At 33.8% G+C, this 23,919-nt stretch overlaps 1 protein-coding gene across 1 annotated transcript in view; it reads right to left on the bottom strand.

Annotated features, from left to right (window-relative positions):
- The window catches only part of ERBB4 (erb-b2 receptor tyrosine kinase 4), a 1,374,278-nt gene that overhangs the window by 971,730 nt on the left and 378,629 nt on the right, over positions 1-23,919 (bottom strand).

Below are 23,919 nucleotides of genomic sequence, written 5' to 3'. Positions count from 1 at the left end.
TTCCTGCCAGGAAGTACATGCAGAGATTTGGGTCTAGTGGCCACTGCTCTGTTCTCCTCAGAGAGAGAGGGGGGTACAAAGCTAGAAGCATACCATCTGCTCCCTTAAATATTGTTTGTCTCGGGTTTGAGCCAACTTTCAGTCACTTTGTCATTTCTGGGGGAAGGGGAGCTCCAAGCTCTATATCCAAGGCTTGATCCCTTTCCCTAATGGAGTTTAGGACAGGAGTTACATTAGACAGAAGGGAGGATTTTGAGGAAAAGTAATGTCCAATTTTGGACATTTATTTTAAGATGCCTACTGGACATCCAATTCAAGGTACTTGTATTAGGCAGTTGAAAATACAACATGAGGTCAGAAAAGAGGTTTTGAGTGTACAAGTAGATATGTGAGTAATCTACATAGAGATGATACCTGACCATGGGATCTGAGGTCATCAAGTAAAATAGCCCAGAGGGAGAAATAGAAGGGCCCAGGACAGAGCACTGGGGACACCCATGTTCATAAAGTGGATGCAGATTCAGCAGCTGAGAGTGATCAAACAGGCAGGAAAACCAGGAAACAGCAGTGTCACAAAAACTTAAAGAAGAAAGTATGGAGGAGAAGATGACTGACAGTGACTAAGGCTACAAAGAGGTCAAGAAGCATGAGATTTTAGAAAAGGTCACTTACTGTTTCCAGAGAAACACTTTAATTACTTTGTTAAGGCAACTTGGAGGACTTTGCATTAAACCTTGATCCAAGCTGCTAAATTTTTAAAATCTCAATGCTTTTTTTTTATAGAGAGTGAAGTGCTTTTTACAAACATTCAATATATACCACTAGTTTATAGCAAGTCCAAATTTCCAAGACAATAAAGATTACCATACAGCTAGGTGGGTACATTGGATGAAGTGCTGGGCTTGGAACTAGGAAGGCCCGCTTTCAAAACCAGCCTCAGACATTTACTAGCTGTATGACCCCAGGCAAGTCACTTAAGCATTCTCTGCCTAATTTTCCTCAACTCTGAAACATAGATAATAATAGCACTAACTTCCCAAGGTTGTTCTGAGGGTCCAATGAGATAATATGTGGGTGCCTAGCTCATAGGACATGCTTATAAATACTAGTTTCCTTCTTTTATACTATCAATCAGTCTACTATTCTGCTTCTCATTTTGGTACCTTCCATTACTAAGATTCTATGATTTTCTTGGGAAAGACATGGCAATCCTCCATGATTCAGAGAAACCTCAGCAAGTTAGGGACATATTCCTAAGCATCCTAAGCATTGTACTTTCTCTTTTAATCTATTATAGATTGGTTATTTACAGGTTAACTACATTCTGTTTGAACTTATTAATATTTTCAACCTATATCACATCTCATTGTTCTCTTAGTTGTAAAAAGAGTAGCACTTACTTTTACTTCTTCTAAATTAATTATCTCAAGCTTTAAAGATATCCCCTAAATTAGCTGTCTACAGCTTAGTAAATAAGTATGCTTATCCAGTTTCTACCTTGCGTGATTTCATGGACTTCACTTCCAGCTTTTTTCTTTCCACATCAATCACTAATATATTTTTTTTCTATTTATGTTTGTGGTAGCTCCTCCATCTTTAGGACCATTTTATTTGTCCTACTCTAGACATCCTCTGCTTCAGGAGTTCCTAGATGGAACTCATGACTTAAATCATTTTGTTTTAGCAACATTGTGCTATGACTGACTTTGTTAGACTTAGCTCTTCTGAGCAATGCAAGGATCTAAGACAATTCCAAAACACCTACGATGGAAAATGCCATCCACATGCACAGAAAGAACTATGGTGGCTGAATGATGATTGAAGCATACTATTTTCTCTTTTTTAATTTTTTTGCTTTTTTTTCTTTCTCGTGGTTTTTCCCTTTGGTTCTGATTCTTCTTTCACAACATGACTAACGTGGAAATATGTTTAATATGATTGTACATGAGTAACCTGTACCAGATTGCATGCCAACTTGAGGGGGTGAAGGGAGGGAGGGAGAAATTTAGAACTCAAAATCTTATGAAAGTGTTGAAAACAAAAATTAATTAATTAATTGAAAGAAATAATGGTTTTATGCTGGTGGGGCAATTAAATACTTTGATAAATGTACTTCAATATAATTTATTTATATATATAATATATTACATATAATACAAATCTTTGTAATTCTATGTAATTTATTTTATGCATTTAAAAACATCATCCTCAGAAGAGGTAGTGGTTGCTGTTCAGTTATTTCAGGAACATCTGACTCTTTTTGAGCCCATTTGGGATTTTCTTGGCAAAGATACTAGAGTGGTTTGTCATTTCCTTCTCCAGCTCATTTTACAGATGAGGAAACTGAGGAAATAGGGTTTAGTGATTTGCCCAGGATCATGCAACTAGCAAGTGTCTGAGACTAGATTTGAACTCAGAAAGATAAGTCTTCCTGACTCAGGCCTGTAACATTATTCACTGTCACTTAGCTGCCATGAGAAGAGGTACCTCTCTAAAATTCCTATGGAGGTTTTACCCAGATTGCCAAATGGAAACATGATTCATGTTGTTTTTCCAGACAGAATGTAAGCTCCGTAATGGTACTACTTCATTTCTGTCCTGATATCCACAGAGCAGTGACTGGGTCATGGTTACTAGGGGGTGAGGAAGAGAGACACAGATGGAGAAAGGCAGTGACACAGAGACAGATTTGCCAATTTCATGGCAAAGATAATCAAAGATGAAAATGCTGGGAAGTTTGTGGGGGACACAAGCGCATTAATTTACTGTTAGTCATTTTGCAAATTAGTGCGACCGTTCCAGAAAATAAGTTAAAATTTTACATGAAAACTCATTCAACTGTTGATAGCCTGTAATTGAGTCATCCAACTATTGTTCCTATACCATAAGATGGTCAACAACTTTTTTCAATGCCAAGCACATAATCAAATGTTAATAATAGTATTTTTTTATGGTATTGAAAAAGAAAGCCAGAAAATCGGTTGTCCATTGATGAGAGAATGGTCAAAAAATTAACCTCTATGAATGAAAGATTACTATCCTCTAAGAAAGAACAAATAGGAATTCAGATAAATATGTTAAAACTGAAAACTGTGTACTGAATGTGTACTTAAAACATCATACACATCCAATGAATGGAAAATGTCTGAAGAAAAATACAAAAGATATGTTGTTATAAAAGAAGATTAAACAAAAGTTCAAGAAAATATGGGAAGAGTCATATGAAATTAATCAAAATGAGACTAGTATCACGATAATATCACATAGATGAAAAGGGAAATAAAATGATAGACTACACAAGAATGACCAAGATATTTTCTGTAGGTAGAAGCCAATTCATTACCTGATTATATTGGTCTACTTGCTAATTAATCTATTCAGACACAAAGTTTAGAGATTTGGAATTTAATAATAACTTCCATATTGCTGTACCATAAACAATGGATATGAAGGAACATGGGAAGTCATACAAACTAATGCAAAGTGAAGTAAGGAAAACCAGAAAAAATATACATAATGACAATACAATGCAAATGGGAAGAACAGCAATAAAACCAACACTGAATGCTGTGTAATTATGGCCTTGAATAACATAGAACAGGTAACATAATGCACCTTTATAGAGTTGTGGGTCTAGCATGTGAAACATCACACATAATATCAGACTCAACTGACATTTGAAATCTTGGTAAGTTTTGCTGAATTGCTATTTTTAAACTTTTTTTATTTTTTGTTTCAATGGATGGCTTGCTATGGAGTGAAGGAAAGGAGAGGGCTAAATGAATAAATAAAAGTGATATGAAAACAAAAAAGAACAATAAAAATAAAGTAAAATGATGAGGATGAAGACAACTTACACTGAGGGTAATCCAAGGATATGGTGAAGGCTGGTGGAGATGGGGGGGGCGGGAAGGATCGTGGAACTGGCAAGGTCCTTAAAGGTCATCTAATCCAACATGCTTAACTCAGAGGCCCCAAAAGGCTAAACGATTTGTTCAGGGTCACATAGAGAGTAGGCAAGAGAATAAGGATTCTAATCAGGTCCTCTGACTCAAAATCCAGAACTCTTTCTTGAACAACATTTACCACTATATTACATACCTATATTACAGAAAGAGAGAAAACGGGCTCTTGACTCAGAGCAAGCAGGTTGAAATCTTGCTGATGACACCGCCTCAGTTTCCTCATTGCTAAAATTAAGGGGTTAGACAGGATGGTTCCTACAGTTCCTTCTTGCTCTAAGGCCAAAACTTTGTGATATCAATTTTGTCCATACTCTCTGTGGTTTACAAAAGTAAGAAAAGTGGATAGTAGATGAAATTTTAAACATGTTACAAGTTTAACAACTACATATCATTCAAAATATTTTCCTGCACTTTATAAAATATGCAGAATTCTATAAATGACTAATATCCGAATGAGAAAAACCACTAGTTTTCACCACAAGCAGAAGTAATAAGAAATAAATGAAATAACTTTCTGAAGTCCTGTGATCAGGGAATATAGATCCAGTAAACTCTCTGTTATGTAATATGGCCAGGGAATATAATGTCATGATTAAGCTGATACTACACATGGATTACCAATTTTCAATGAATTAGAATATAATAAAATACATTTAACATGGAAACTATTCTAAACAGGATCTTGAGGTACCTTGTGGTTATCATTATGAATGTCAATTATTATTGTATTATAAATGTGACAGTTAATAGAGATTTCCAGTTGATAAAATGCTGGACAGATCAGTTTTTATTATATTCATATTTCCCAATTCCTAGTGGAGTTAATGAGAACTGCCAAAACAGAAAAGAAAGAAGCCTAAGAGAACTATCACAGCAAGGACTCAAATACTCATTTCTGTCATATAAAAACATGTGTGTTGCACATTTTTAAGCATCTACTGATTTAAGTTATAATTTGGGAATTTTAATAACATGAAAAATGAATTCTTTATAAGGAGAAGGAATTGATGAAAATTAGGGATTTCTTTCTCAGTTCAGAAAATCAATGTATTCGATATTCTTTCTAAAATATATATGTAACATTAATTTATACATGTATGTAATGTATCTACATATATATTTATATGTATATTTGATAGTTACTAGGAAATTTAAGAGAAAACAAACTTAATAAATATGACATCACTATATTATGAAATTGCTTTGTTAAAGATTCTTCCAAAGGAAATCCCATCAGTAACCTAAAGACCACAACTCTGGTGTTTGTATAGTTTGCATCTATTACAATTGCACAACACTTAAAAATCTGTAAATTGAATTTCATCTTTCCTTTGGCTATCTGCCCATTTTTCTTAAATTGATTTATTAATGTCTGGCATTGCTCTGCAGTTTTATCCTTTTAGCAATAATAGATGCAATATATCACAAAAACACATTTTTAAGAGTACATCATTAGAGTGATGTAGCACTGGTAATAAACCCCTTCACACTTGGATGAACTTAAATCAGTTTCTCTTTATTGATTTTTGGTCATAACATAATTTTAAAGTTCAACTCAGTTAATAAAACGGGATTTTCTCTGGTGTTATGTGCAACACACTTGTGTTGTAAGTTTCCACATCATTTGTGGAAAACATTCATGTCCCCATCATTGAGGTGTCTATGACAGAGACAGCAATGTGAATAGAATTTTATTATGATTATTCTGATGCATATGATCTTTAATCCTCTTGTATTGGCCTTTATTCATAATGCATGTAAAGTATTTTACAAAATACAAAGCAGAGTATGTCAGTCAACAAGCATTTATTAAGCATATACAACATGCCAGATACTGGGCTAAGAATTGGAAATACAGAGATGGCACGCTCCATCAAAGAGCTTACAATTTACCAGGGGAGTTGTTGTTGTTGTTCTTGTTGTTATTTTGAATTTCCATTAACTTTTAACTGAAACTTATTTTCCAACTTACCTCCCATTTACTTAGGCCTAAGCGCCAATTATATCTCGATTCATTATTGAGCCAACTTATAAATGCTATTATCATTTTATTTAAGGAAATTTTTGTATTTCTTTTTCTCCTTCCAGCTAGGCTATTTATAGCTTTACTGAATTTCCACATTTAGTAAGGACAGCATTTTTCTTGGTTTTGCTGAAAATAGAAGACCTTGTTTTAATATGTTCTCCAGAATAATATTACTCCATAAGGAATTATGAACCACGTCCTTGGCACAGGATGATTGTTGATCTTATTAATTCATTCTTAGAGCTGTTCTCAATCAGTCAGTGTACCATTAATTAACCTGTTTTCAGCATTATGAATTGCATACTTTATGAAGGGCAAATCATGTCAAGATCATTTAAATTCCTATCTAGGACCAAGTAACAGGCCTTGTAGACAATAGAGAGGCAGTAGATATAATACATCTGATCTTCAAGAAGGCTTTTGATTCTAATCCTATACAATATTTTTATTGTCAACTAATATTTAGAGCATGGTGGCTACTAAATTAATGTAGGATCAGAAATTTAGGATTACAAGGTCCCAGGAGATTTTATAGATGAGGAAAGAGAAGTCAAGAAATGCAAACTAGCTTTATCAAGGTCACACCAGTAGTAAACTGCACAGGATTCAAAAGTAGGCCTTTATTCTGAAGCTAATCTTCTTTCTAATATAATACATTGGATGCTTCTACAGGTTGGTATCTTCCATTCCCAGAAACCTTTAAAAATATTTTTGTTGATGACTTAACAAATATAATAGACTCTGGAATGTGGAGCAAAGAAAGTCCAGGATGTCTACAACCACCATCAACCCACCTACCTTCCACTCCACAGCATTTTCCAAAGGGACTCCATAGAGACCTGGCTTGTTCAAAATGTCCCCATTGGTTTGTGTGAATCAATTAATCACTCACAGGTATTTATTATCTACTATGGGCCAGGAACTCTGTTAAGCGCTGTGGTTAAGAAGAGCATCCCTACTTTCAAGAAGTGTACATTCTAACCGGGGGAAGGAGGGAACAATTATAATCTTACATCACAATTGGCTAACAATAGCCCTAAATGTTGTGAATCAAGCCATTCTAGAGGTTTCTAACAAATTTCTTAAATCTTCATCTTACACACTTCTGTGTTGTAATTTTATTGGCATTTTGTAAATAGAAATATTTGATACCTTCTAAACTTGAAGTTAGAGACTTTGTCATGAAATATTAATGGTAGGAAAAATAAGTGGTTAATTAATTATGCTGGAAATCATGTGGCATTAGACTTTCCTGTTCCATTATTTCTCAAGACTTAACTATACTGATTTTGGGATGCAGAATTTCATACTTGTCACATAATATTAAGAGTACCAATAGATTGGAAATAATGTTTTAAAAAATATCAATAAAAATAGGGTACAGAAGAGGGCTATTTAAATTAGACACCTAATATAGCAAACATAACAGTAATTATTTGCCCATTTAATGGGGGGAAGGGTTGAATGTGAGTGGGCTTGATAAGTGGATCAGATTATACAGATAGGGTCTTTAAAATTTTATTATACAATTAGACACAGGTGCCCAGATATTTAGAGATGAAACTGATCAGAATGTCAGCTATGGTTGTTCAATACAACATTTAATGTATTTTAAGCGGTATATATTTATGTTTACTTTATCTAGAGACAAGATAGAAACACTTAGGGATTTCACCCTTGGTTGACATTCATATAAAGCAGTTTGTTTTAGTAAAAAGCTGTTTCTTTTCTGCTGGGGACAAGAAATTCCACTTACCTTGACATCTAGCTATTTAATATTTTTTTAACTAAAAAAAAACCTGGTAAGCCTGTCATTAAACTGTATTCTAGCCCCTACAGAGAAAATCAAGGGCAGAGCTAGGCTATGTTCTCATCTGATATAAGTCTGTGACAAAATTATCAAGGCTCACTTAATAATGTGTGAACCTGTAGGAAATCAACCAGCTAATTGCCTTCAACAATGTAAACCATTAATCCACATACTGCAATTCTATTTTGGTTACAAAAAGAATTCCTCACTGGCAAAAGATAGTAATGTTCACTGTTGATTGGCTGGCTCTCACAATTTTGCAAGAAAGCCATGGTAGCCCAACTCAAGCATATACCTTTGTTCTTTGTTATCTAAGTATTCCTGCCTCAAGGAAACAAAAAATCAACATGAATATACAAATTATTATTATTACTATTACTATTATTATTATTATTATTATCATTATTATTAGGCTGGCATGTAGATCAGAAAGGATGGGGTAGCATAATGGCTAAAGCATTAAACTTCGTGTCAGAGGCCAGTATTTAATTTCTGGCACTCCTCCTTACCTTTCCAGATTTATTGTGTATTATTCTTCTCTACACAAACTATGTTCCAACCAAATTATCCTTGCTTACCTTCATACAGTGCATGGCACTCAACTTGTTACCAATAAGCCTTTTCATGAGCCATCCTAGATCTTCAAAATATAATCTCTTAGCACCTTCATATCTAGGAATCCCTAATTTCCTTTTAAATTCACCTGATAGAAGTGGCACTTTCTCCATAAGGTCATTCCTGATCCGTTCCCCCAGTTGCTAGTACTTTCCAATAAAACTTATATTGTACCTATTTTGTATCTTGGCTAGTCTGTAAGACATCTGAGGGTAGGCACTATTTCACTGTGCTCTCTTTATCCCTAGTTCCCAGCACAACGCCTGGTAGATAGTAAGTACTTAATAAATGCTTGCAGGTTAATTGTGTATCGTTGAGAAAGATATTTAATTTCTTTGATCCTTAATTTCTTCTACAAATGAGGTCTGAACTGTATACCTCATGGAGCCACCCTTACAGCACTATGTAAGTGTAACAGCATTTATTCCCAAATACTGAAAAGCAGTGATATGTATAATTTTCAATCCAGAGTGTGCTGTAACCAACTTGTACAGGCTCACAATAGTTAAATGCTAATTTTCAGTGTTAGCATTTCCACCTCAGAAATCAGAAAACACTACAACAGGGCTTGATTTATTATTTTGTTGATTTCTGGACTTCAGAAAATGATGGAAAAGATGTTGATAATGAAAATTAAATTTTAAAAGTGTGTCATGTGCATTTTTTTTTCAGAGAGCCATTTGTTAAATATTTACCAGCATACCCCTGCCTCTATCCTAAACTCATTTGAAAAAAACAAACAAACACAGTTCCTAGATTTCTCTGGGATCAATCAAATTTAGGAATGTTCTTGCCTGACATTTGAGCCACACAAGTGGAATCATTTAAAACAAGAAATAAAGTAGCTAAAATATTTCTTTCCCCTCTTTATTTCAGCTTGTAATTATGTCTTCTGTTTTTAATTCTATTTTTTTTCTTGTGAGTGGCAGAGTTTTAGTTTGTCAAAGGAAATACAGAGAAAAAAATAACTTACAGTTTACCCAACATGAAGTGTGTGGATGAACATTAGAAGTTATAAAGCATCAACCTTCTCTGAATAGATAAAGAAATGACACCAGGGAGAATCTTTGAATAGGAAGAAAGGGAGGGAGGAAAGATTTGAAGAGACCAAGGGAGGTGAAGGAAGCAAGAGAAGAGGGAGAAAAGGAGATAGACAGGGAAGAACATGTGACCATACATAGTTGTGTGTAAAAGCATAATAACTTATCTACCGAAAGAGAGAAATTCAGGAATTTAGACTGGATACCTTAAATGTAATCTAGCCCAATTCCTTCTTTTTACAGAGGAGCAAAGTCAGGCCCAGAGAGGTAATGACTTGACAAGTCACACAATTAGTAAGTGACAGAACCAGCTTTCTAACAAGTTCCTTGTATGTCATATCCAATATTTTTTTCTCATTGTACCATATTACTTCCAACAAGGTGACCTTAAAGGAAGATTCCCTCCTTGATTTAAATGCTTAATGCCTTAATAAAATAATACTGCTTGTGTTCTGTAATTGATTTATTATTGAACCCATATTTACAAAAAGTGCCTTTTGAAAGTATAAAGAATAAATTTTATGTCAGAGAAAGCTATAATTATTTAAAAAAACCTTAATCAATTTTCCTGATAATAAACAATAACTACAAATTTCTTAGTATATTATTCATCCGGCAGACTATTTTTTCCACTACCTCCATCGTTTCATTTAGATAAGTTTAAGACTGTCATATTCTACTTATGTAGCAGTTAGGGAGTGCAGCGGATAGAGCACCAGACTTAGAGTCAGGAAGACTGGAGTTCGAATCGGGCCTTAGATGCTTACTAGTTGGATGATCCTGAGCAAGTCACTTAACCCTATTTGCTTCAGTTTCCTCACCTTTGAAATGAGCTGGAAAAGAAAAGGGCAAACCACTTCCAATATCTTTGCCAAGAAAACCGCAAATGAAGTCACAAAGAGTTGGAAATGACTAAAAAGAAAAGGCTGAATGACAACAAAATATTCTAATTATAACAGATGAAAGTAATTAAATAACTTGGACAGATCTTACTTAAAGTTAGTTGTAAGGCACCTAGCACAGTGCTTGGCATATAGTAAACACTATGTAAACATTAACTATTACTACTGCTACTACTATTACCCTTCAAGCCTCCCTAGGAACCAGAGAACCAATAGTAGGCCTTGGCTTAAACACCTAAGGCCTGAGCAGTCACACTTGAAATGATGTGCCTTCTCAAGCATGGTCTACTTTGTGGGCAGCCAAGTCAATGCTATCAACACATTTAGAAACAAAAATTGAGGAATATGTAAAACTACCTGATTTGTTGATGAAAGCAACCTTTCATTACAAAGCGACAGTTTTATAACTTCAAAAATGGCCTTTCATTTTGGTAGAATATTTAACGTAGGGATGAAAATTTTTTCCCCTTTTTTTTTTGCCAATGAGCTAAAAACAACAACAATGACAAAATGGGATTTTTTCCATCAGAATTGCCAAAGGTGAAGGAATTCAAGGAAAGCTATTTCAACATTTGCATCACCTTAAGGATCAAGGAAATAGTTTTTAATTTTGAATAATAAATCACTTTTGTAGCATTGCAAAGATACATAAACTTGCTTATCAAAAGCAAGTTGGTCATTAAAGTATAAAGACCTCAGGCAATGAAGATAGCATTCAACAATTTCTTGTTTTATGGACATTTTGAATCAATATTGCATGTGTTTATATATTCTTGTAGATATATGTATGTATTTGTATGTATACATATATATGTATACACACACACACACACATATATATATATACATATATATGTATACACACACACACACACACACATATATATATGTGTGTGTGTGTGTGTGTGTGTGTATGTATGTATGTATACATAACCCTAACCCTAATTTGGACATTTAAAACCAAAGAGAATCATCAATAACATGATTGAGCTATATTGAGATGCAAAGAAAAAAAATAAAATTAAATTAACTCCACTTACCTAGTAAGTGATAATTTTCCTTTTCATTCACTACTTACAAATATCCAAGTCATCCTTTATAACTTGAAGGTTCCATTATTAATATTGGTAGGAGATAGATATAGATAAAGATATATGTTTTTACTATTTCACATAAGGAGTTTGTATTATTAAATTACATACAGTAACAATATGATAATCTTTTAAAAATAATTGAAATCAGAATTCAGGGTAAAAAACATAATATCCAGGGACTGTCAACAACTGACTCTTTTTTGAACTGCTCTTGAACTAAGGGTTTTTTTTTACATTTTAAATAAAATAGAACGTTATTTGCAATGTAAAAACCACTGTGAGCTAGATACAAAAACAGGTAGGAGGCTGCATTTGGCGCTCCAATCATAGTTTGTGACCCATGAATCCACTGTTTCTAAAATAGGAAGCTTAATCTAAAGTTCATGAATAGATTTCAGAGGATTTGTGAACTTGGTTGGGAAAACATCATCTCCATTTCCATATAATTGGTTTCCTTTGTAATCTTATGTATTATATTTTGTGCATTTAAACATCATTCTCAAGTGCCCTGTCTTCACCAGATTATCAAAAGGATCCATGATACAAAAAGTTAAAGAACAGATCTATATGATTATAGAAAGATGGTTGTGTAACTCTTTTCCAGAAATCAAGTCTTATTTAGCAAGGATTCATTGATTTCCTTCTTGGCTCAAGGCACTGATAGGAGGAGCTGGACATACAGAGACAAAATAAACAATATTCTCTGCCTTTGAGGAGTTATGTTCTCCAGGCTATTAGATAATCCTCCATCCCTTTACATCAAAACTCTAAATATATGGTCTAATCCCTTAAAACAATGTAAACCTTTCTTATAAATGAATCACCCAAACACCACCTGTTTTAGATTACTATAATTCTGAATTTTTGTACTATTTGTCTCTTTCACTAATGTGAAATATGTCCAATTTCTTTACCATATATGTGTGTATGAGTGTGTGTATATATGTGTGTATATGTATGTGTGTGTTTATATGTAGGTATCTTTTTAAAGATATATATGCATAACTTTATATATTATATATGTATATAAATTTATATTTTGTGTTATATAAAATACATAATATAAAATGATGTATGATATATCTTTAACAATTTCTTTTTTTCATCTTTTGCTCAACTCCAGCATACCTTGTTGAAGTGAGAAGACTTAAAAATTGTACTGTGTTGAACGATGCTTATATATGAATGAGACATTTAAAAGTAGACAATTTCACCATTAAGTTTATGATCCAGTGTGACTCCATGATTTTTTTTTCTTGCAAGTAAATACCAATTTTACTTAGGTATTTTTGTTGAATTTTTGTTTTGGTTCAGTGTGTTATTTCTAACACTTAGCATCATACAATGTTGAAGATGTAAAACAGATTACGTAGGGGGTTTTTAATCAAGGATTCATGATGTGTGTGTGTGTGTGTGTGTATGTGTGTGTGTGTAGTAATCCATTAGCTCTAAAATAACAGTGTATGCATATATAATCAGTATTTTATTGTTTGCCCTCTCAAGCAGTGGGGGAGTGATGGGATGGAGAGAGAATTTGAAGCATAAATTTTTAAAAAATAAATATATGTCTATGGGTTTATTTTGATAACCATTTCAATAACTAGTTTCCTTTGCAAGCCTTTATATGTTATTTTATGCATTTAAAAACATTATTTTGAGGAGTCCAAAAACTTCACAAAATAGGTCAAGAACTCCAACATTAGGGGATATCAAGTCCAACCACTTCATGTAAAATGTGAAGAAACTGAAGAACAGAGAGGTCATGTGATCTGTCCAAAGTCACAGAGACAAGCTCATGAGCAAACTGAAACTAGACCCAAGGGCTTCAGACATTTGATTTGAAGCTTTTCCCACAGGAACTTATTCCTATTAAAATTTATCTTATTTGTAAATACCAAGTCACGTTACTTTGAATTCAATTCCTTTTCTTTGGGCTCTCCCAACTTTACTGTGTTAAAGTAATTAGGCTATAAATTCATTACCTAAATCATGAGTAGACTTATCTAATTATGTTGTCTTGAAATGACTTATTTACAAATGTCCTTTGGAAAAAAACAAAACAAAACCCAAACGTGAAATGGCAGTCAGAATTTTTGCAGGGCTTCTTCATCTTTGAGCAGGATAAGGCTTGGCAAGCTGATTGACTCCTGGAAAATAAACTTTCATGAGTGCAACTGGCTGACAAATTTGAAATTCCTGTTTTTGCACTCAATGTATCCAGATGTATTTATGATTTCTATAAAATTTTCCCATCTAAACATCTAAAAACTAATTCTATTGTGAAATCATGAAAAATATAACAATAGTTTACTTAAATACTGTGTGTAATGTAAACTTCGTATAACAGTCTCTGGCTTCAAGGACTTTATATTCAAAAAAGGGCAACAAATACATCACTAGAATACACTATACCATATGACATGTACATGAAAGCGGTTCAAACCAATTGTTCTTTGATGTTCCAAGGAATAATATTAATTACACCCCTGGAATCAGGCAAAACTTCATAGAAGATATGGCACTTGAGTCCCATTTTAGAAAATGGGGAGATATTCAGGGGTGAGAAGTGAGGAAGGAGGAGAATGGGAAGTGGAAGACAGTATTTTAAAGCTGAGAGAACAGCATGAGCAAAGATGCACATGCAAAATAAAAGGATATCACAAGCCATGTCTAAGAGATGGCAAGTAATTTGGTGGCTCTAAGATAAAAGTGAACGCACATATAATAAATATTATATTACTTGCCTTCACAAGGGCTGGGGGAGGGGTGGAAGAGAGGGAGAGAATTTGAAATACATAATTTATTAGAATGAATGTTAAAATGTTTAAATGTAATTGGGAAATATTTAATGAAATTATATATGTATGCATGCATGTGTAAATGCATGTATAAAGATAAGAGTGAACAGAAGGGAGTAATATGTGATATGGCTGGAAAGGTAGGATAACAAGATTGTAAAGGCCTTAACTATAAGGTTAAGGCATCTTTAATTAAGGTAACAGGGAGCTACTGAAGATTTTGAAAATAAGAGTGGAGTAAAAAAAAAAGAGATTAGCATCAACGCTAATATTTAAATCAATCATATATTGTTTCTAATACTCTGATTTTTTAAGTAATGAAGTACTTTAGCTATCTGGAAAAACCACAGCAAAATTCTGAACTCATTTTCCTCTTTTTCAATTTTTTTCTGCTTTGTAGGAAACCCTATAATATAAATGCTTGCATTAAATACACAGAGAGATATTAGATAAGTCAGTGTACCTCAACTTCATACTTATAATCCTGTGGTTCTCAAGTATAGAAATTTTCACTTGGGTCATGAGTTTGACAAACGGGAAATAACTTGAGCAGAATGAACAGAGGTATGCTATATTTCTTTCCGGGGGGGAAAAGATGATAGTAAAGCCAAGGTTGCAGGTATAAATAAAAATGAAACACAATTATCTTCTATTGCCAGCTCAGCAGAAATGGGCAAGAAGGGGGACCAGTGCATGTCTGTTACAGAAGGGAAAAAAGGAGGAAGGAAAAAAATTGGGATATTAAATCTTGCTGTCCTGCTAAGGCTCTGGCAAACGGCTCTAAGGGGACAATTAAACCCCATTGCTGAATGGAAGGAGAAGCAAGAACCGTGACAGGCTAGCTGCACTTTAAAGAGGTATAATGAAAGATGTCAGTGATTGATAGCTGATCTAAGCATGGCTTCAAACAAGATGCAAAGCCATTAAACAATGCCTTTCTTTAATGGCATAGGGAGAAGATACAGGATTGGGGGTTAACAAATGGGGTGATCTGGGAGATTTTTGGGTATTTTCTGTTAACATTTATGATAAAGTTTACATTCAACTAAATTTTGAAAATGTGGACTTCTGTTACTTTGATCTTTGTCAAGTTAGATAATCTGTGATTTCATTTATATGGGTACTCCCTGCAGTAAAGTAGACTATATGGTAAATTTGCATATGTAAATATATGTGCATGTGTATCTGTGTTATGTGCAAAAACAGATATATTACATATTCACTTATATAATACACAAATATATATGACATATCTGTAGCTATCTACCCATCTAAAGAGATGTGCCTTATTTTGAATGTACATATAAATTACTGCCCCACCAAATAGTTTCTAAATTTGGGAAAATATAAACATTTTTACATTCCTAATTCCAACAAACACACCATTTGCCAAAGGTAACCAAGAAGACATGCTTCTATCATCATAAATAAACATTTATGTATATGTCATTTTCCATATTAGAATGTCAGCATCTTTCTATTACTGACTAGTTTTTTTTCTCCAGTGATTAGCATTCTGCCTGCCACATAGAAAATATTTAATAGATGCTTGTTGACTGACTAATAGAATGCACATACAACCCAGACTTGGAAGAAGTAACCTCCTTCATTCCAAAAATTCAGATGAAGTTCAAATAATTTGACTAAAATCCAAGAACCTTCATTCTATCAACACTCAATTTGACCTGTTGAAATACAGACTACATTGTCAGTTGAGTGTATATGAAAATCAGGTCAATATGTAATAGAAACACACAAAAACATTTAAAATATCTGGCTACATAATGTACATAAGTCTTATGATACGTTAGTGCTTATGAATTAAACAGAAAGTTCAAAAGTCCATATTAAAAAAAAGTATGAACACATTGGTTTGCTATTTATACTTCATTAAATGAGAATTCTTGTCAAAGCAATGATTTATTTTGCTGCATCAAACACTTATTGAACTTTCATGGACCCATCCTTATTCTTTTAAAAATTTTTTGACCCATTCTTATACTTAAAGCCATAGGTTTTCCCCTCTAAGCCAGCTTTTGTTATTATAACATAAATAATCAATCAACAAGCATTTATTAAACACCTACCATGTACCAGGCACAATGCTAGGCACTGGGGATACAAAGAAAAAATAGGCCATGTCTTCAAGGAAAGAGACAACATGCATATACACCATGTCCCAAAAGTCCTAAGGCAGTCTTAGCTTATTAAATCTTTAGTAATAAATTTTGCTAAGAATGAGAGAGATAAATGCAGATGTATCTATATGTATACAAACATATACACATATACATACACACATCAAAATAAATACAAAGTGATTTGGGAGCAACATAATAATTCCCAGAAGTTGTGGCCCTGTGTAGTACTTTATACCTGTTATGTATTTGTCGTGTTTCAGTCTGTATTATCCATGTATAGTTATATATTCAATGTATTACATATTTATGCATATCACATCTCCCTGCTAGAATGTAAGATCCATGAAGACAAGGACTATATCTTAATTACTTTTATGTGTCTCACAGAACCTAATACAATATTTTACATAATGTAAGCATTCGATAAATGGTTGGTGAATGAATGGATGGATGGATGGTTGAATGACATTGAAGAAAATCGCTTTACCTTTATGGACAATAACAAAATAGACTTTCTTGGTATCAGTTAAGATGGAACATAAGATTAGCCTTCTAAAAAGTATTACTACTAAGTAGATCAACTGAACAAGCTTTCATGATTACTAATGAAATAATACTTTAAGCTAAAGCAAATACAGCTACCTCATTTCAAATTGCTGTACACTACATTTTATTTAAACTTTAATTCTCCCAAATGTAAAAAAAAACCCAAGTAATCCTTTGTTGAACCCGTTTCACTTATTTTATTACCTGTCTGACAGCTATAATCATATGCTTCTCTACTATGGTGTGTGATTTTGGTATCCTCTTCAATGTGCCACATGAAGCCACACTTTTATTTTATGCTACACTGTCAATGAGATCCCTGACTTTCTCCTATTAATGAGAAAGGAAAAACAGTAAGAAATAACGTTCAAGGAAACCTAACACTCTGAAGATCTGGGTTTTTTTGGTAATTTTTTGAGGGGTGAGGAAGTGTAATATAACAATTTCAAGAACTGTCTCTAAGATCCTCTACCAATTAAATCAAGAATGAATGTCCCTCATGCCTCTTCAACTTCACTTTTAGTTCTCTAAGAAACATGAGGGGAAACAAGGAAGCCATACACCACATGGAAGTGGGCAACTAGATTTTAAGCTACATAATTTCCTCATGATAGTGAGAAGTCAACAGGAAGCTTTGAATGGTAAGCGGCATTTTCTGTTCCCAAAGTAATGTAAGAAAATTACCTTCTAACTATCCATATGAGAATAATTCTAACCCTTGAAAAGAAAGCTTAGCTCTTGAGAACTACCCTGTGTATTTGAGCATTTCCACAGTCAAATTAATCCTGATTCAATTCTTGATTGAAGAAAGGGAATAGGTTGATACCTGCCTCCTTCTTCTGCCTCTACCAAGGACTTCCACACAAATATCCGATGGTGAATGTATGGCCAAATCCAAGCATTCTTTTCCTCAGATTACACTGAAGCAAGAATATAGATTCCAAAGATCAATTTTATATACTGAGATGCTCCTTATCACAGTATACCTCTTTAAAAATGTTTAATTCTCTTATTAAACGTCACCATTATTTCTATGATGCCTTACTTAATAGAACTCTCCTTGTGTAAAAAAAAAGTATAGTTAAGGGAAAAAAAGGAAAGAAAGAAATTGACATATTCGATCATTCCTGACACCATACCCCTCATTCCAAACCTGGGGAATACAACTTACCTACCAAAAAGAGAAAATCGTGTTTCATTATCAGTCTGCTGAAGTCAAGATTGATCAATACATTGATCCATATTCATATACACATATATGTATATGTATATGCATATGTATACACACACACACACACAAACATTGATCCATATACAGAGAGAGAAAGAGAGAGAGAGAGAGATTGAGATCCACAGGGAGATATATACACACATGAATATACAAAAATTATTGTCATTTCTTTTACTTTACTATTGCCATATTGCACATTGCTTTGTTGGTTCTGATTCCTTTGCTCTCCATCAAGTTACACAGTCTTTCCAAATTTCTCACCTTATTCATTATAGCACAAAAATATCACATTATAGTCACATAACCTCAAGTTACTCAGCCATTCCACAATTGATGAAGATTCAGTTTTTAAAAGTTTTTTTAATTACCACAGAAAGTGTTACAATAAATATGTTGGCATATCTAAGAACTTTCAAGGACTTTCCCTCTGTCAACGAATTCCTTGGGGTATGTGCCTAGCATGGATATCTGAGTCAAGGGTTATGAGTAATTTCATCTCTTTTCTAAAATAGTTCCAAATGTTATCCCAAATGATCAGCCAGTTCTCAGCTCCACCCACACTGTATTAGTGAGCCAGTCATTCAATAACCCTTTCAATATTGTACCACCTTTGCCAATCACAGCATATCTTCCTCTTCTTCCCTGTATTCATCATCACCAATTAACATTTATTGAACTCCCCAAGGTTTTACATCATTTTGACATATGAATAAAGCAGTTCCTTAAAAATTGAAGTAACTAACAACTTTGAACTGTGCTATGCTACAGTAACTACCTTCCTAACCTTAGCTGGGAGAGAAAATCCCTATTCATCAAACTGGAACTTTTTCTGCTATAGTCTGTAGACAAGGGGAGGAGTATAAACAGGCCTCAATGGATTACAGAACAGTATAAAAAATGTCTTGTGGGAAATTCTTCTGACTGAAAATCAATGCATCCTGGCATAACATAAATAATAATGAGATTTATAGTGACGAGACAGTATACTTTGGCATTGTGCTGTCAAAAAGAGAGATTTGGTGGCTTTCTGCCAATCAACCTACTCTTAAAGGGCATGTCACACTATTCAAATCATATTAGATTACAGAAAAGCTTACATAAAAGAAAACCAAATATCTATAACTTGTTTCCATTTCTTTTTTTAAAAGAAATACTCATTATTCGCATTTTCATTCCCTCTATCATAATTAATTGGATGGCGGCTTTGATGGGTTTTCATAGATAAAACACCTAAATCCCCATGGGATTTTGAAATAATAAGTTTTGGGTAACTCATAAAACATACTTAAAATATCAACAACATAGGGATTCTTCCAAAATTTTGTATTGTACAAATATGAAAGGATGAAAGAGAAACTGTATACCTTCCTAAGTAGTTTCAAAAAATAAAAGTATACTCTAAATTATTATGTAGTAAGATACTACTCAGGACACTCAGTCTATGAAACACAAACTTATTACACAAACACTTGGCTAGTATCCATGTTAGAGTGTAGCATTAATAAAAAACCAAATAACTCAAAATTAAAATATTTATACCTAATAGTCCTGTGAATGTCACATTCTTAGCACTCTCATGCGTCACGTTTTTAAATATCTCTTTTTGACTAACATTTATGATGTACTAGAGCACTACAGGGGAAGAAGAAATTGAAAAATACTACTTCCACCCTCAAGAAGCTTGCATTTTGCCTGGATTAATATAGTGAATGTCATAGAAACTCTAAGATGTAATTAAAAATACTGAAAGTACAGTGTGGTTTCATCAATGTGAGATTAGGTATGAGCAAAATGTCACATGTCTTATGAGGTTACATCTATGAAACTCCAAACTTCTAGATGCACACCAACAAAATATTCAATAGCACAATTATTTCATCTACATATAGTATTGCCAATTTGTCAACTTCTTTAAAATGTCTGGATTGAGCTTTATTATAATAATAAATATAAGGTTATACATGCATTATGTTGAACTATAATATCTGCTCATCCCAATCATGTGTGTTTTATGGATACAGATAATCTAGATCTATAGTATTCTGACCAGTGTAGAATGTTGGCTCTTAAAGGAAGAAATTAGTGCTACACTATAACATCAAATAAATGGTTTGATCTATAAGCATATTTTAAACTATATTTCATGAAAGCATGATTATTAAGATAATAAAATACACATGACCAAGACTCATAACCCTTATCAAGCAATTTTTATTATCAAAACAATCCATGCAGACCATAAGACATAGATGAGGCTGAAATTTACTTTTGAAGAGAAATGACTTATGCAGATAGAATTAAACAGCCTAAAAAATGTATAAGATTTCTGTGAACTGAATATTTCTAGTGTTTTTATGTCAACACATGTGTGTGTGTGTTTGTATAAATGATGAATGGATAGGAGAATGAGGGAGGAAGGAGAGAGGGAAATAAAAAAGAGAAAGGTGGGAAGAAGGAAAAGAAGTATGCAAGGATAGAAGGATCTATGGAAGGAATACAATACACATGTTGGAATGTTTGCTGGACAGCTCCAGTGCTGAGTCAAAGTTATCCATGTGGAGTAAGAGTGGATGGGATTAGTATGCAATGAAAGAACTCTGTCTTAGAATTCATGCCATAACCATCACCTTGTCAACATCTACTGAATCATTTCACAGCCTATTCTCTCTGAGTCCATGCTGACATCCCTAGTCACTATATGAGTTCCTTTCCTTCCTACTGACTAATCTTTTAATCTTACCTGGAATGCCATCTTTCTTTCTCTCTAACACCATGGCTTCAACCACCCTCTATTTCCCAAGAGATTTCTTTACATCTTCCCCACTAATCATCAACAATCACTGGAAAGCAGTTATCTCATGCCTTCCCTTTAGGGTAGAAATTGAATAGACCTTTGTAGATCATTTCTTCCCCATCAATTGTTATAAGATATACAAACTAAGAACAAACCTATAATTCAACAATTAACTGATAAAGATAATGGTTATTCTTTAAAGCCTAATTCTAATGTTATCTTCTCCAAGAATACTTTTTTCTTGGTTTCCCAGTTGGTAATGTGAAGTTTTTGTAATACAGACCTCAAAATATAAGAGATAGTTAATATGACAGGTATTTGCTTGGTTCTTTGCTTAAGTGAATGACATAATCAGAATCCAGAAAGATTCTAAACCATTTATTAAGCTCCTACAATGTGTCAGGAACTGTTCTAAGCACCAAGGATACAAAGACAGGCAAAAGACAGCCTCTGCTTTCAAGCATCTCACAGTCTTGTGAGAAATAATTCATTTTGACCCATACTCTATTCTATTCAATATTAATCAGCTATGATTCCATAGGAATGGTGATAGTAAGTTCTATATATTAGGCCCAACAACTGTGAGGTGCAGACTGTAAGTTCATTTGCTTAATCATAGCAAGTTAACTAGAGGTCTCCAACCCTTCTTCTTCCTTGTTATGGTGACTAAGCCCAGCTTGGCCGAGGTGACTCAATTACATAGAAAATGCCCCAACTTATTTTTGTACTTCTGGACCGTTCTCCCTTGTCTAACATGAGCAGGTGAGCATCTTATGACCATTTAGTCAGTGGAGATATCCCATGCTGCACCCAACCTGGGACTCCCCTGCTGACATACTATTTCTAGTTGATGCATCATTTTTGACCCACAAAGCAAGATATGTCAGCCAATGAGATTCTGTACTTTGTATAGCATCTTTAGAATGTTCAGGTATCAAATGTGGTATCAAACCTTAAAAATAGGGCCCTGGAAGAAGGGGCCATCTCAGATCATCAGGAAGATCTGAGGTCCACTTCATTAGAATCACGTACCCTTTAATAAAGTATCATTGGCTCAGAGCTCTTCCTCAGTCTCTTTCATTATAGGTTGGACAATTTAAACCCCCACAGTCTAATAGAAGAGACAATCAACTAAATACAAAGAAGCTATATACAGGATAAATAAAAAAAATCAACAGAGGGAAGCATTAGAATTTAGGGTGAATGAGAAAAGTTTCCTGTAGAAAGTGGGATTTTAGATGAGAATTAAAGGGAAAAAAAGGAAGCTAGGAGGTAGAGAAGCAAGAACATTCCAGGCATGGAGAATAGCCAGAGAAAATATCTGGAGCTGATAAACAGAACGTCTTATTTATGGAATATTAAGGAGGCCAGTGTACCTACATCTCAGAGTATTACAGTAGAGGGTAGTAAGATTTAAGAAGACTGGGGAGGTGGGAGGAGGAGAGGACTATGAAGGGTTTTGAACAACAAATAGGATTTTATACTTGATCTTGGAGCTATTATGGAACCACTCAATTTTAGTGAGCAGGAGGGTTAGAATGATAGGCTAAGCATATAGTAAGCATTTCTAATAAAATGAAATTTAATAGAGATAAATGTGAAACTAGTTGAAACCTTACAGTTAGAGAATGAATTGATCTAACACCAGATGGGGAGATACATGGCTGGATGAAAGCATATGTGAAAAAATATTTGGAGATTTTATTGGCTCACATTCAATATTAGTCAATAATGTGGCATAGCAGCCAAAAAAGCTAATAAGGTACTGGGCTTTGTCAAAAGAAGGATGAGCCATAGAAAATAATGAAACTTTTTCTACTGTTTTTCAAACATTATTATGCGATTAATGAGGATTTCTTATAGGCTTTTACCTAAAATAACCTAAGGCTTATGATTTTTTAAAGCTATGGCACTTCTTTACCTCATGCCTTATTCATTCTGACATGACAAGGTGCTTTAATACCATGTAGATAAACACTAAAAAAGACATTAAAAAACTGGCTCTCCTTGAATGCCTTCCTAGAAATCTTTATTTTAATCATTAAAATGTATGACTGTGATAATGTTATCTTAAAAAAATATTCTAGAAGCAAGAGACGGGCCATTTTGTGGTCGTTTTCTTAGTTTGTAATTTAACACTTTTCATCATGAACATACACAGGTGTGTTTACACAATACAGTGAGCAGACCACCACCATCAGTGTCACATAATGTCACTTTCTTCATAGCTATAGTTGTGCTGAACATCTTATAATGAAGCAACATCTAATCCCTGCTTGACATGCATTTATTTAGTAGAAATAATGCAACTGATGAGACTCTAAAGAACTTGTTTCATTCCAATAATTTCTTTTTCCCCATGATGAACTATTTAAATTAACACATTTTAGAAAAAAATTAATTAGTCTCACTTTACACATTACAGATTGACAATATAAGTATCATTTTAAAACAGTGACTAAAAAGTGGAAGAATGTTGACTTCACCCATATCCAGTATTTGCCTTAGAGAACTCAACCATGTATGTGTTGTGGCTGGTTATAGGACCTAAATCAAATGAAATGATCCCTATTGAGGCCCTACTGTTTTGAAAACATTATGCTAGGCATACAAAGTCATAACAAAGTAACTCCATCTATTCAGTTCATTCTAGCTTAATAAAACATTCAAAAATTGACAACCTAATTCAGGAGATAATACCCAAAGTAAATAATATAACAATGAAAGACGGAAAGAACAGATTAGAGTAGTAGATCTTTCACAAGGAAATGTATGATTGTTAAATTAACAGAATTTCAAGGAACTACAGGGAGAGAGGGACAGTACAGGCCCAAGGAGAGTATGCTATTTAGTATAACTCTTGGGTCATTTCTTTAACTGCTTTATAGGGACAAGATAGATATTCAGTGTATGTGGAAATGATTATACTGTTGCCCATCCTGTGTACACTTGATGCT

Source organism: Phascolarctos cinereus, unplaced genomic scaffold, assembly GCF_003287225.1.
Source record: "Phascolarctos cinereus isolate Bilbo 61053 unplaced genomic scaffold, phaCin_HiC Scaffold_7;HRSCAF=346, whole genome shotgun sequence".
In the NCBI taxonomy this organism is placed as follows: domain Eukaryota; kingdom Metazoa; phylum Chordata; class Mammalia; order Diprotodontia; family Phascolarctidae; genus Phascolarctos; species Phascolarctos cinereus.
Note: the sequence above shows the minus strand (reverse complement) of the source record. Positions and strands in the feature narration are given on the sequence as shown.